Source organism: Pan troglodytes, chromosome 8 (genome assembly GCF_028858775.2).
Source record: "Pan troglodytes isolate AG18354 chromosome 8, NHGRI_mPanTro3-v2.0_pri, whole genome shotgun sequence".
Taxonomy (NCBI): Eukaryota; Metazoa; Chordata; class Mammalia; order Primates; family Hominidae; genus Pan; species Pan troglodytes.
Window position 1 is genome coordinate 124932159 of NC_072406.2, and position 15133 is coordinate 124947291.

Here is a 15133-nt window from a genome sequence, read left to right on the forward strand (position 1 = left end):
CACTCCGAGCTCTGGGTACTGTTGGAATATGAAATAGATTATTCATTACTCTCCTCTTTGCCACTGATTTGGTTTCATGTAGCGTCTTCCACAGAGAAAGATGAAAACTTGTCAAAAATAGGTTATATCTTATTCGAAGGGGCAACAATAGCAGCAGGTACAGGCACACTTTAATATTTAATTAAGGTTGATGTTAACCCCTTTAAATGACTTTAGCTGTAAGTTATATTCAAATGCAGAAGAGAAAAATAATTGTTCTTAATTTGCAACCTGTTCAGCAGGCGTTCTTCATGGAGTGAGCTGGAAATTTAGGGCAGAATTTTTAAATAATGAAATTTCCCATCGTAAATATTAATAGCAGTTTGTCTACGTAGTGGAGAATTAACTAGAAGTGATGATTTCCTCATCCCTTTGGTTTGAACTGCTAGCCTAGTGAGGCACTCCATGCTTGGGAGTGGAAGTGGCTTTCCTGGGAGAAACGTGTGTGTGGAGGGGAAGTTCAGAGCCAAGTTCTGTTGGTTGGTTGTGGTCAGCGCTGGTTTCAGAGGAACCACCGTGAGTCCCTGGTCTCCAAGCCACTTGCCTTCCCCTTTGGCTGGGTGTGTTGTTGCAGGGATGTGGGCAGGCAGGAGAGCCAGTAGAGACATCTTAAAGGAAGATGTGTGTCTGGTTGGCTGGTTTGGGGAGGGTCTAATTGGGCGTATGTCTTGTGCATCTCCGTGCCGTCAACTGGAGCTCATTACAAACAGCGCTTCCCTAATATGCAACAGGGAGACACTTTGCTGAGATGGGCCTTCTGTCCTTTTTCCTTTCTGTGACTTGCTATTGGTGAATGGCTCTTCTTTTCCATGGACCATGAGCTTGAAGGGCCAGGGAGGACAAAGCCCCATCATCCTCATCCTAAATCGGAAGTCAGTGGCCTCCATGCTATGGCTGCTGTCTATGTCTGCTCAGCCTGTTTGTTTGATGAGTTTATATAACCATGGAAGCCACCCTCAGAGGCCTGGTTCATTGACACTTCAGGGCAGGGGTGTTGGGTCAATATCAGGGAATGGGAAGTTCCTTTCTCCCATCCCCAGAGGGACCAGGCCCCTTATGTAGCTCCACCATGGGTGTGAGGGGAAGAGATGGTGCATGTTCCTTGCTCAGTGTAGCATGTCTCAGCATCACCCACCCAAGGACAGATGGTCCTGCAGGAACCATGGCATGGGAGGTACCTGCCTGGCAGGCACGAGCCAGGTGGGACCTGGCCTCAAGCCTCTTTGGTTACTGTGGGCATAGGAACAGCAGACATGCCAGGCTTTGGAGGATCTCAAGCCTCCATTTCAATCCAGGATAAATTAGCCACATGACAATCTGTCCCCCTTGGGATGGCCTTCACACCTCAACAGAAAAGGTACCGAGAGCCATTTTTCCAAAAGGAAGAAAGGAAGGAAGGCTGGCTCTGTGAAGAGCCATCCTCAGTCCAACTCCCAGTGACCCTGGTTGAGGGTCTGCCTGAGACTAGCTCAAACTCGACCTCACCCTATGCTGTAACTCTGTAACTCTAAACTAGCCCCCAAGAGATATTCTGGTGGCTTCACTTTGCCTGTGACCCATCAGACTCAGACCAGTGGCACCTGCCAGAGGCTGGCCACCTAATGTCAGCAGTCAGGTGGCTCTCAGACCAGATGCCAGTCTTTGCTAAACAGGGCAGGTGACTGCGTGGACAGCTCAGAAAAGCTCCTGAAGCCACAAGTATTGCACCCAAGATGGATGAGAGCAGCCAGGCCCAGGCAGCAAGAGTGTGTCACTGGAGCCAAGACTTCCTGAAATGAGTGACTGAGCCAGGGTTAGTGTCCTGTTGTGGAGGAGGGCAGATGCAGGGAGTGCCGAGTGAGTTCCCATCTCTATTGGGATTCCAGCGCAGTAACAAGGAGCCAGCTTACCAGAGGCGAGCAGGGCAAAAGCAAGATGGCAGGATGGGGCACAATGTGTTGGGGGTTGGGTAGCAGAGGGTGGACAGGTGAGGGATGGAGGGTTTTTCCAGCACCAGGGGATAGCAAGGGCAAGTAGGCCCCCCTGAGCTCATCACTGCCCTTCTTCAGGAGGAGCTAAAGAGGGGGAAAGACAGGGTGCATCTCTCCAGGGCCCCCTGCCCCAGTCACACACCCCTGTGGCCATAGCTCCTGGGCTCCCAGTGTGCCATGGGGAAAGCACTTCCTCATCCAGAATCGCTCGTTACACGTGCTACATGAAGAACTCAGACATCACAGAGGGGGCAATTGCCAGGAAGCAGAGCTCTGGACTGTGATTCCGTGAACTCGTGCACCCCCTCCTTCCCTTCATCCAAACAAGGCCCTTTGGCGTGAATAATAGCTCAGCGGCTCCGAAGCCGTATTGATCGGCTGCACACCCGGCTCCGCCGAGAGCTGCCAGGGCTTTTCCTGGGGGCAGGACCAGCACCGCTCAGCACAGCCGCCTCTCCCCCTCCCACTTCCCCGGCCTCCCCCAGGTGTGTTCAGGAGGGGACAATACCTGGGGGAGCCCAGGCCCTCTCCAGCTCAGTACCACTTCGTTACCGCAACTTTGCTGTTTTCCACTTATTTTGCCAGGGAAAGCACCTAAGTTAGAGAGAAATGTTTTTTCATGACGAGGCCCCACAGAGTTGAGAATGAACACATCCTCCCGCTCCAGTTTCTCCCCAGAATGTTCTGCCAAGGACCCAGGCCATAGAGGCATCCTGGGCTGACACCTGTGGGGGCCCTATTATACCCCCAGCGCTGACAAGCACTTCGGCATCCTGTACCACATTTTCGCGTTACTCTCCCCTGTCTCATCCCATCAGAAAAGAGGAGCCGAGAACATGGCTAGGACTCACCACCTCCTTGGGGGATGGGGACTGTTGCAAAATTCAACAGACGTGCATCGGCCACAGGCTGGGAGACCAGCAGAGACCAAAGCCTGCCAGCCCCACTCCCTGAGCCTCTGACCAGACTGTCCCTTCCCGTGTTTGCACCTCTTCTGGACACAGGAAGTGGTCAAGGCCTTGACCCTTTGAGGGATGCCAGGCCCCTGCGCAGTGACACCCTTGCGGTGGTGGATGCCTGAAACCCCACCCCTAGAGAGGCCGTCCTGTGGTTTCTGCCCTGGAACACTGGAAAAATGCAGATTCATTTTTCCCTAGACAGCTTCAGTCCTACCAGCCACAGATCCCTCTAAGTGAGTTGTCTGACCCTTTCCTGGGGGCAGATTTTGGGTTTGGGGGAGGACAGACCCACTACATGAGGGAGCCTGAGTGGTCTTTGGGAGAAGGGTTAGAAGGAAAGAGGGGCTTGGTTCCCTAGGACCAGCTCCCTGGAGGTTGCCCCGTATCAGCTGCCTTTAGCCTTGCCCTAAAACCCACTCCCTGGCCAGGCCCCCGTTCTTCTAAGGATTGCGTTCTGGCTTAGGGCTGCATGCAGGCAAACATGGGAGCCTGAGAATGGGCTCTGCCAAGGAGCAGTAATGAGTTGAGGGTCTCCTGACAGGTCCCACAGCCGTGCCCTGGCTGAGAAGGATCGAGAAAGAGCAGGGAGGCTGGGTTGGAGTTTGGACAGCTAACCCTGGGGGCAGGAAAATTGTGTCCCTCCTCTGGCCCTCCTGAGGCTGAAGGAAGTCCAAATCCGCTGTGGTGTACAATTTGGCATTTGGGGAAGGACCCAAAACGGATTCTTTTCTGCCCTGAGCAGACCTTCCCCACACTGCCACATCCAGGGGTCTTGGCACAGAGGGGACACTGTGGCCGTCAGAGACTCTCCGCTCAATTTCCATCTTCTCTCATTCATCCACACCCACCCTTCCAGAGCTCTACACTGCATTTCTAAAGAAAGGGAGAAACTCGAGTGAGAACTAGAGGGCTTCACTGAGCTCATTATTATCCCCGACAAGACTTCTAAATAATCTAGCCTTTCCCTGTTTGAAGCATGAGAGGTGTAAGCAGATTTATTCATTCATTCATTCAATGAATATTTATTGAGCATCTACTATGTTCCAGGCCCCGAAGACACATGGTGAAGAAGATAGATAAGAAAAGAAAGAAGGTAGTCTCACAGCACTGGAAGTCAGAAAACTATTTTCCTTCCCAGAATCCTGACTCACTCCAATCCCGGGCAAGGTCATTCTCAGGGTCTCAGAATCACATGGCGATGCCTGTGCCTCTGCCACCTTCTACGCTGCCCCCTGAGATGAATGCCCCATCACTGTGAATTACTAGGCAAAATCCTCTCCGAGTGGACAATGCTGTATGTTCATTCCTCCTTGCAATCCCCGTGACTGCATTAGCAAAGGAGCCCCGCTGAGGCTGAGTAGGGCTGACACTTGCCTGCAGGTGGGTAGGTCCCCATCAGCACTGGCCCTACTTCCAGGACTGGCCTAGGAGAGGCCGGGGATAGGAATGGGGACCGTTTAGATCGGGGCCGACTTGGAGGATTTTTTTCCTCCTGCTTATTAAATGTTAAAGGTTTGACTTGGCAGGCAATCAGGAGCCCAAAATATCATAAAAGGGAAAAAGTTGCCGAGTGGCTAAGAGGTGCACCACGGGAGTGTCACTGGGCCCGCCGGCGAGGTGAATTGCTAAGCAGAGAGCAGTGAACGGGGAGGAAATGGAGCAGCAGACATTTTCAAAGGCTTCTCTCCCCTTCTTCTCCTCTCTCTGTCCCCCATGCGGAAAGGGGAAAATAGAAGTAGAATCCAGATTGGGGCGCGTGGCTGATTTGGTCCTCCTCCCGCACCATCCTCCCCCAGACAGCAGAGAAACTTTGATGTCTGGGTGCATGGCATTCAGGGACAGAGGAGCCTGGGCATCCCAGCAAATGCAGCCGCATGTTCCGCCTCTGGACGGCCTCTCTGAACTCCTTTGTGAGGGGAGATGAAGCCCACAGAGCTGGAAAGAGCAGCGTTTTGAAATGAGGAAGTGTGGATCGGCATTCCTTGAGCTCAGTGCTAGCCACCTTGGCGATGGGGTGAGCCAACCAGGAGCTCAGATTTATAAAACTTTTGAGCTTTGTGGGCCCTAGGGGGCCACTGTGGCCTACCTGCTGATTTTCAGATGGGGAAATGGGGGCTCAGAGAGGGGACAAGATTGCTTAATGGCACCTAGCAAATTGGTAACAGGTCAGGAGTAGATTCCATGCCTTCAGCCTCTGGTGAGACGTCTTTCCTCTGCACCAGGAAGTGGAACTTCAAACAGCACCAGGGGTTGGAACTTTTGTTTCAAATCCTCTCTGCCTCATCCCCACCCACTGCCCAGCAACTCAAGGCTGGGTCTTTCGCCCCCTCAGGCTCAGAAGGGCTGTGGCCCAGCCACAGAGCCAGGGGGCCTCCTCAGTAGTATTGGCCTTCACACTCTTGGTGCTAAAGTTCTCCAGTTACTTTTTTATTAAACCAACATGTACAGAAAAACTCAGTTTTCGGCTGGGCACAGTGGCTCACACCTGTAATCCCAGCACTTTGGGAGGCCGAGGCAGGCAGATCACTTGAGGTCAGGAGTTCGAGACCAGCCTGGCCAACATGGTGAAACCCTGTCTCTACAAAAATACAAAAATTAGCTGGGCGTGGAGGCGCGTGCCTGTAGTCCCTGCTAGTCAAGAGGGTGAGGCAGGAGAATGGCTTGAACCTGGGAAGCCGAAGTAGCAGTGAGCCGAGATCGCGCCACTGCACTCCAGCCTGGGTGATAGAGCTGGAGGGAAACCCTGATACCACTTCTGGGTCCAGATGGCTGTGGCTGGAATGCGGCCACAGCCAGGAACAGCGTGGTACGGATACCAGTGGGGCTCTGGTCTTTTCCCAGAGGCTGGCACCTTTCATGCCGAGTTGGGCCTCAGGTCTCGGGGCTCTAGGCCCTGCTGTGCCAGTGGCCTGATGTGTGGCCTTATATGCCAGTCACACCCTGCTCCAGACCTCGGTTTCCTCATCCACAAAATGGGAAAGCTGGGCTAGAAAATCTCTCAGGAAGGTAGGTCTCTGCTAGCTCCCAGCCTTCCATGGCAGTGCAAAGGGAACCTTCCCAACAAAGTAAGAGCCAAAGGCTAAGATGGCAGTCTGTGGTTTGTAGAACCTTCTAGAAGACCACGAGACTTGGTAAGCTGAGCTTCTAAGTGGTCCAGGATGCAGGGCTGGTGTCACAGGTGTGTGACCAGTAGAGCTACACAGGGCTTTGTGCCCAGAAGGGCCCCACGCTTGGGAAATAAGGCTCTGCAGTCACTGTCTTCAAATTCTTAATAATTTTATCTTTGTCACTGTGTTTTGTAAGTGAGGTCCAGTGGGACAGTGGACTGTGAACTGGGGGCATGGAGCCTCCCATCTCCCTGCGTCCAGGATCTGCTTCTCAGCTGCTTGCTCCTCTGCCCCCACAGCTCCAGCTCCAGCTCCTCTCAGCTTCTACCTCCCTGCCTCCCACCCAGCAACCACTGCCAACCTGCCCCCAACCTGGGCACAGGCACACCCTGTGGGGGAGGGGGGCAAGCACACCCCACAGCATCTCAGAGTGGGGCATGGTGGCAGCAGTCCCCATCCCGCGCTGGCAGCCCAGGGCACATTTCGTGTGGGACTCTGCGGGGGTGAGCCTCTAGCCCCCCCAGATCCAGTACCTCGTGTGTCCTGGTACAAAATTTGTAGTGCCCCTGGGGGCTGCCCATCTGCTGTGGGTTGGGGCAGGGGCCTGTGGGAGGATGCCTGACTCAACCTCCTGCCCTAGGCCTGGGGCACAACATGTGGACCCAGCAGCTCACAGGAAAGGGAGCTAGAAGATGGGTTCAAGTGTTTGTGTGTTCCCCAAGTCACCAGGGTGCCTGTGGGGGTCTGCACTCCCCCAGGAGAACCCTCATGTCTAGGGAGCACCCCATGGGGTCATCTCCATGCCTGAGAGGACCCTCTCTTCCTTCTTTCAACCTTCCGGAGCCCAGCTTGTCTCTTCCGGCCAGGTCAAGGTATCCTCCTGAGAGAACCGTGAAATACAGTGTGCCGCTTTGATAATTCCACCTGCATGTTCAATATTCGGATATTTCCAGTTAAAACTGGCATTGCACAATATAAAAAGGAATGGCAAAAGTCATGCTAATAATTTAAAATTTTGACTTTACTTAGAATGGTATTAACTAGCAAATTTAAAACACCATGACAAATTGAAAGTGAGACTGGGGAAGAAAGCAAAAAGCATGTTTTCTGACTGTTTGAACAAGGGGCTCCACATTTTCATTTTGTAGTGGGTCCTGAAAATTATGTAGCCAGTCCTGCCTGGTGAGCCACCTACCCTCTTGGGCATTTAGTTGTCTATCAGTAAACTAGATCATTAACACTGCGCCTGCCCCTCCTGCTCACGGGCACGTTAGGAACATGCGCTTGGATAAAATCCAAGACAGAGATTTAGAAACCAGTGTGTGGTGCCAGCTCTCAGCCTTGGAACCACAAGCCCATTTTTCTTAAAAAGGGATCTGGACTGGCATCCCAAGAGATTTCAGTCCCCTCATGTAGGTTTAACCACCATGGGCAAGGCAGTCTCTCTCCCAGGTATTCCTCTCCCTAGGTGCTCTGCTCTAGAAATGAAGTCTAAAAGCAGCCCCATCAATACAGAACAGAGTTAGAACTACGCGGAGAGATTTAATCTGGAATCCCAGCAAGTTGTGAAATGGAAAGACTAGTCGGCCAGAGAGCTGAGGTCTCACGGTGTGCAAAGACCAATCCTCAATATCTGCACCCATCCATTTGAGTTTCAGGTGAAGCCTAGGATTTGGGAGCTCAATACAAAGATGCCAGCACGAAGGAGGGTGGGTGCCAACTAGGTTTGGATTTAGAGACATCCTCCTTTTGGGAAAGGAAAAAATCCTGATTCCACTTAGGTTTCCAGGAAGAAGGCATCCCCATTTCAGAACAGTTTTCTAAGCCACCCTCATGGAGGTTTCACCTGCAGCTTTCAGTCTGCTTTGTCTGATGTTTGAGGATGCAACTGCCCAAAAATGGGTCTAAAGTAGCATCCCGTCACGTTCTGTAAAAAGTAATACTGCTTTAAGGTAACACTTATGGAATGAATGAATGCATGAATGAATGAGTCAGTTTGGATCAAGTTGCCTCAAATAGAGTCTAAATATAAGATTTCATACTCGATAGTGTCATTTCAGGATCAGGAAAAATTAGGTGACTCCCATTTGGTTTCTACAGCTTTTCCCCAATATCATGTTAAAGTTTTGGCTTTTATCTTATTTCACTTATTTCATTTTGAGTCATGTCTTCTGGCTCCAGCTCAGCTTCCTAGAGATAATTCATTAGGCCCGAGAGCTGCTCCAGAGTGGGATTAGAACCCGTGTAGTACATAGTCACATTAAACTGAGATCGGCTAATTAATCGCTCTTCTCCGTGTAACTGAGCGATCGCGCTCCTTCCCCGAGGAATTGCAATTTCACGGTTCCTAATGATGGTGCGATTACATTATGTGGATCACTTAGGCTGTGGGTGTCAGGAGCGGTACTTGGAGCCTCTCTCGGTGGGGATGGGAGAAGTCACTTCTAAAACCGGGGAGATGGAGGAAAGCAGTTTGAATGTCTGTTACGAATTTTTGTTAACGTGCTGCTGTTTCCTACATCTCATTCAGGCATTAGTTTCAAGTTCCATTTTCCCCCAGCACCGTGTGGCACCTTCCCCAGAACCCTCACATTTTTTTTCTAATATTCACGGGGTTATTGTTTGTAAAAAATCTATTTATTTGCCTTATTCCATCGAGTAATTTATTTTCATGAGATTTCTTGGAAATGTGGCTCTACATATCGTTAGTACAAGTAATACATTTTGATTGTTGTTTCCTGGAATAACTTGTATTATTTGATGAGTTAAATAAAATGCCTAATTCCAAAGTCGGCTATTCCCATCTTTTCCATTTGAATTCTTTCACTTACTTCCGTTTCCTTTCTAATTGAAGGTTAGTTCAAAATCTTCAGTTCAGTGCTCTGCTACAGTTTTTGGACTGTGAATTAGACGCTGTTATTTTTTCAAATGATGAAACTTGGAAAGATAATATTCAAGGTTGTTTTTGAATGCAGGTTTTTATTTTTCTTTAATTTCCCAAAAATATGGCATTACAGAGCAATCACAGACTTGGATCTGAGCTCTCATTCTCTCACTGGTGAGCCTGGATAACCTACCGATCTCTTCACTGAGCCTCAGTTTCCTCTACTGTAAAGCAGAGAAAATAGCACTCCACGCAAGGACTGATATGAAGATTCAATTAGGTCGCCGTGGAAAACACCCCCAGGCATGTGACAAACCATCACACTCATCATGACTAAATGTGTTGCTCAGTAACATGGCAGACAAATATTGCTTGGGGGGTTGTTGGTGTTTAGGGTTTTTTGTGTATGTGCAGATTCCTCATGATTCTGGGCTTCAGATACCTAAAGAATGCCTTAATTCCATACTGTAGCTCCAGTGGCACAGTCAGTTAGCACACGGTATGTGGAAGAACACCTTAATGGTAGAAAGATATTTATTTCTCCATTATTTAAAAAATTCATTTTAAAAATGTTTTAAAATTATTATTATTATTATTATTATTATTATTATTATTATTATTTTGAGATGGAGTCTCGCTCTGTTGCCCTGGCTGGAGTGCAGAGGCGCGATCTCAGCTCACTGCAAGCTCCACCTCCTGGGTTCATGCAATTCTCCTGCCTCAGCCTCCCGAGTAGCTGGGACTACAGGTGCCCGCCACCATGCCCGGCTAATTTTTTGTATTTTTGGTAGAGACGGGATTTCACCGTGTTAGCCAGGATGGTCTCGATCTCCTGACCTCATGATCAACCCGCCTCAGCCTCCCAAAGTTCTGGGATTACAGGCATGAGCCACCGCACCCAGCCTAAAATTATTTTTTAACAATAAATAGAGCTGGGCATGGTGTCTCATGCCTGTAATCCCAGCACTTTGGGAAGCTGAGGTGGGAGGATTGCTTGAGCCCAGGAGTTCAAGACCAGCTTGAGCAACATAGTGAGACCCGGGTCTCAAAAAAGAAAAAAAAAAACAAAACCACACACACATAACAATAAATATTAGACATGGCACCAGGATCATGAAGGCAACATTTGAACCACAAAACTGAGTCTCTGCCTTCCCCAGAGCCCAAGGGTACTAAGGGACACCCAGCAGTTCTCTGGCAATTAACTGCTGTAGGAGTTCAGTCACAGAGAGACCTGGAAAGATAAGGCAGCCAGTCTTGGTCGCTTATGCTGGTTTGAGCCTACCTAATGTCCAGCATACAGTATCCTGAAGGAAATTTGAGGACACATTTGAAACATTGATTTTTAAAAATCTATTGATTGGGCTGGGCGAGGTGGCTCACGCCTGTAATCCCAGCACTTTAGGAGGCCAAGGCAGGCAGATCACGAGGTCAGGAGATCGAGACCATCCTGGCTAACACGGTGAAACCCCGTCTCTACTAAAAATACAAAAAATTAGCCGAGCGTGGTGGCAGGTGCCTGTAGTCCCAGCTACTCGGGAGGCTGAGGCAGGAGAATGGCATGAACCCAGGAGGCGGAGCTTGCAGTGAGCCCAGACCACGCCACTGCACTCCAGCCTGGGTGACAGAGCGAGACTCCATCTCGAAAAAAAAAAAAATCTATTGATTGGCTGGGCACGGTGGCTCACGCCTATAATCCCAGCCATTTGGGAGGCCAAGGCAGGTGGATTGCTTGAAATCAGGAGTTTGAGACCAGCCTAGCCAACATGGTGAAATCCCGTCTCTGCTAAAAATACAAAAAGAATTAGCGGGGCATGGTGGCAGGCACCTGTAGTCCTGGCTACTCAGGAGGCTGAGGCAGGAGAACTGCTTGAACCCGGGAGGCGGAGGTTGCAGTGAGCTAAGATTGTGCCACTGCACTCCAGCCTGGGCAACAGAGAAAGACTCCATTTCAAAAAATAAAAAATAAATAATCTATTGATTGAGAAAATGGAGACTATGAGAAATGATAAATGCTGTGATGAGATGCTCTTAAATGAACTCATAACAACATCTGTGGGAATGTGAAAAGTGAGGCATCTAGAATGTAGTTCTTTATTCAGTCTGTGCACAATGCTTGACTCCAAATGGAATCCTGGACCCCTGGATCACTGTGTGGTTCTTAAATAATCCACTGCTGAGGGGCAATTAAAAGGGAAGTAGAGAAAAAATAACTCACCTGTGCTCTCCCAGGAACACTGGTAGAATCCTAGTCCATTCTCCTCCACCCTGGTCAAGCTGCCACCTCTCACCTGCCATAGCCTCCAAGCTGTTCTCCCCACTTGTACTAGGTAGGTTGTCCAAGCTCACAATAGCCAGGGTGAGGATTTGAAAATGAAAATCAGATCATAGAGCCTTCTGGTTCAAAAGCCTCTGACTTGGCATAGCCTTTCGCATCAGAATTCCTTCCCATGGCCCGTCCAGCCTTGCATGACCTGACGCCTACCCCTGGCCAGGCATTTTATGTCTCCCCACCTCCTGTCTCCATTCCACTTCCCTCACTCCTTTCTCCCTCCAACACTCCAAGCTCTTTCTCCCCTCAGAGCCTCTGCCTGGAATGTTCTCCTCCTCTTCCCTCTTCTCCTTGGCTAGCTCTTTCTACCTGCCCTGTGTCAGGTTACATACACCATCACAGAAGCCTTTCCTGAACCTTCCTCCAATCTCAAGAAGGTCCACCTGATTCTTCCTCATCCTACGTTTTTCCTTATCATAATACATACTCAAGTATTTATTCCTGTGTTTATTCTTTCGTGTCCATCATCCACGTTATGTGGATCACTTAGGCTGTGGGTGTCAGGAGCAGTACTCAGAGCCTGTACCAGGGACCAGGAGAAATCACTCCTAAAACCGAGGAGATGGAGAAAACAGTTGGAATGTCTGTCACTAATTTTCATTAACATGCTGCTGTTTCCTCCATCTCAGGCATTAGCTTCAAGTTCCACATTTTCCCCCAGCTCCATGTGGCACCTTCCCTAAAACCCTCATATACATATATATATATATATATATATATATATATATATATATATATATATTTTTTTTTTTTTTTTTTCTTGTAGACAGGGTCTCACTCAGTCACCCAAGCTGGAGTGCAGTGGCACGATCATGGCTCACAGCAGCTTTGACCCCCCCCAGGCTCAGGTGATCCTCCCACCTCAACTTCCCAAGAAGCTGAGACCACCGGCATGTGCCACCATGCCCAGCTAATTTTTGTATTTTTTGTAGAGACATTTTTTTTTCTAATATGCACTCCCCAGCTAATCTGCGTGCTCTGTGGAGGCTGGTAGAAGGCCTGTTTATTTCTCCATTGTTTGGTGCCGGAAGAGAGGGTGGCACATAGTGAGTTCTCGGTAGATTATTGTTGAATGAATGAATGAATGAATGGGAGAGAACTTCTATTATTTCAGACAACCTGCTCAGCCAAAACTTCACCACCAGCAAGTTCTCTGTTAATTATCGTTTGTCCCCATCCAAAAGCCTGAGCACTGTGCATGGTGTGGGAGAGAAGACACGTGGGATCCACTTTCCTCCTGGACAAGAGGTGGGGCTGGGAAGAGGCGCTGGGCCATCGGCCACACCTGAGCTAATATTCCTGGTGCATCAGGTGCTTCTCAAGTGTTTGTGGACAGACTGCTGCCTTGGATGAAATGGTATTCACTAGGCGTGTCCTTTTACTGTCCAGTTTGGTCACCAAGATTCTCTCCTATTTTAAGAGGGAGCTGAGCAGCTTCACAGGGCTAGTCTTGTTTGGATGCGTAGCACAATGAATTTGTACCCGCCGAGCCTCCAGCGCTGATATTTCAAAACCTACAGTACACTAAACGTAAAACTTTTGTTCAAATTTCAAGGATTTTGATAGCCCAAGTGAATAGACACTGCCTATTGATTTTTCCCTTACAATGACTCTTGGATAACCTATTTTCTCATTTATTTTTAAAGACAGCTCAGGAGATTTCATAGCAATTCTGCCCAACCTCCTAATATCAAAATCCCTCCTTGACCCTGAAAATTGTAATTCTGCTATAGATCACAGCTGCTGAATATTACCTTTTACTAAGATGGTTAAATAAAATATGTCCAAATCACTAGATCCCACAAGCCATGCGCTGCAAGTCTAATGATCCAGAGGCTGAGGTTTCGGCCGCTGTACACTCAGCAGCCCCGCGCTCTTGCCGGCCGACACCACAGTGTGGGAATCGAGAATATCGGCTTCGGTTTGGAATTTAAGGAGGAGGAGAGAAAAAGGATAGCTCGGCTGGTCTTCAATGATTTTCTTGTCAAACTTTTACAAGGGAGACTTAGGCTGTTTGATGTGTTCTAGACAATCAAATGCCCGCCGAGTCTGCGGCAGAGAGTGGCTGGTTTTCTCCCTAGTGGAGGAGGGGGTGTATTTGATGTAGGGCAAGTTCAAAACCCCCAAAGCCTTGCACGCTGGTAGGTCAGATTACACTCACAAGCTGGGGGAAAATACAACACGTAAAATGTGAAAAAGACCTCTGACCCTGAAAGTCTCATTCTGCCCAGGCCAGGGCTGTTAGTGGGCTCTTAGTTAGGCTGGAGAGGGCCTGGGTATCATTTACCCCATGGAGGCTTCTGCCCTGCTTGCACCCCGTCGGGCCGCTATGCATTCCTGCTCTCACCTGCACTTCATCCATTTTAGCCAAAGGGGCCCTGCCCACCAAGCTGCCCAGCAGCGCATCCACATCAGACTTACTTCTTCTCTTTCTCAGAAGAATGAAGGGCGGCACTGACCCAAGTTGGTTCCAGTGGAGTTGTGAATATTTCAAAGCTGAGGCTTAGATCAAAAGTCATAACCTCTGGCTTTCAGACTGTCCTCTTCCCTTACCTGGGTGGCCCCTGCATCCAATATGGAAATGTTTCCCAGAGAATCTCACTCATTATAGGTAAGTGGAGCCTGAAATGACTCACTCAGCAGAAATGTGGCCTCTCTCAGCAGTGGCCACGGGAGCCCATTTGAAATGCAAGAGGCTCCTCCGTGGGCCTGCCAAGCTTTGTAACTCAGCTCCCTCCCAGCCCTGGCCCTGCAGTAATTCTGCTAGACCTGGTGCCTCCCCTTGCAGGGTAGGCAGTGGGGCTTTGGTAGGTGATGGGTCCATGGAATAGATGCAAAGGTCTGCTGATATCAGCACCAGGTGAGTCTGAGTGAGCAGGAAACTGTCCATGAAAAACAAATTAATCGATAGCAGACTCCTCCCCCAGCCCTGGTCAAGACCTGTCAGTGGATCAGAAAAGTTCACATGTTACCATGCTTTAAGCACACCTTATGCCAGGGAGGACAGGCATGTGGCAAGAGGTCCTCTCCTTCCCCTCCCCATGCTCCTGACAGACATTGCTAATCGATCCTGGCTCTTTTGTCCTCTTCCTCTCAGCATCTCCTGCAGCCTCTACTCATCAGAAAGAGTGGAGTTAGGGCATGCAATCTATCTAACCCCTAGCCTCCCATGTCCCACATCCCACATCACCTGCATACCTCTTCCCCTACCTAGAGCATCCTCATACCCCTCTCCAGTACCCTGCCTACTCCTTCAAGGTTCCACCCAGTCCCTGTTTTCCTGACCATCATTCTCTTCCCTGCCTCGCCAGCCACTAAGGAACCAAGCAGAGGAGTGAATCGGAGACTAGGGGTGTGAAGACTCCTAAGTTCTGGCCCTGGTTTTGCCTCTGAATTAGCTAGATAACCTTGGACAAGTCACTTTGCTTCTTTATACCCTTACTTCCCCATCTGTAGATTAATGATACTCTATGATCTCTACAGTGAATCTTAACTCCTCCATGTTATGATGCAAATTCCTTTGCAGCTATCCCACTCTTTGAGCCATTTATTATGGCCCTTAGTCATTTCTTTCTCCACTCATGTGAGCTCTTGGAGGGCAGGAATCATGTCTGGGGCTGACACTCTATTTCTCCTTGGGGCATCAAAGCGCTGGGAGGCAGGGGACTCAGGGCCTACTGGTGCCATGTTCAATCCCTGTGACATTGATCTTTAGCTCCCAAAGAAGGAGTATCCTTAGAAAAATGCAGTAACTTCAAATTAAGCATTGTTCAAAGGGACTGACTCCATCTTCTATCCCTCCAAAGGGCTTCTGAGCCACTTCGGAGCTCAGGACCATGAGC

The 15133-nt window shown here is 49.4% G+C and overlaps 1 protein-coding gene across 4 annotated transcripts in view; it reads left to right on the forward strand.

The window, feature by feature from the left end:
* The window catches only part of VTI1A (vesicle transport through interaction with t-SNAREs 1A), a 441715-nt gene that overhangs the window by 372616 nt on the left and 53966 nt on the right, over nt 1-15133 (forward strand). The window lies entirely within an intron of this gene.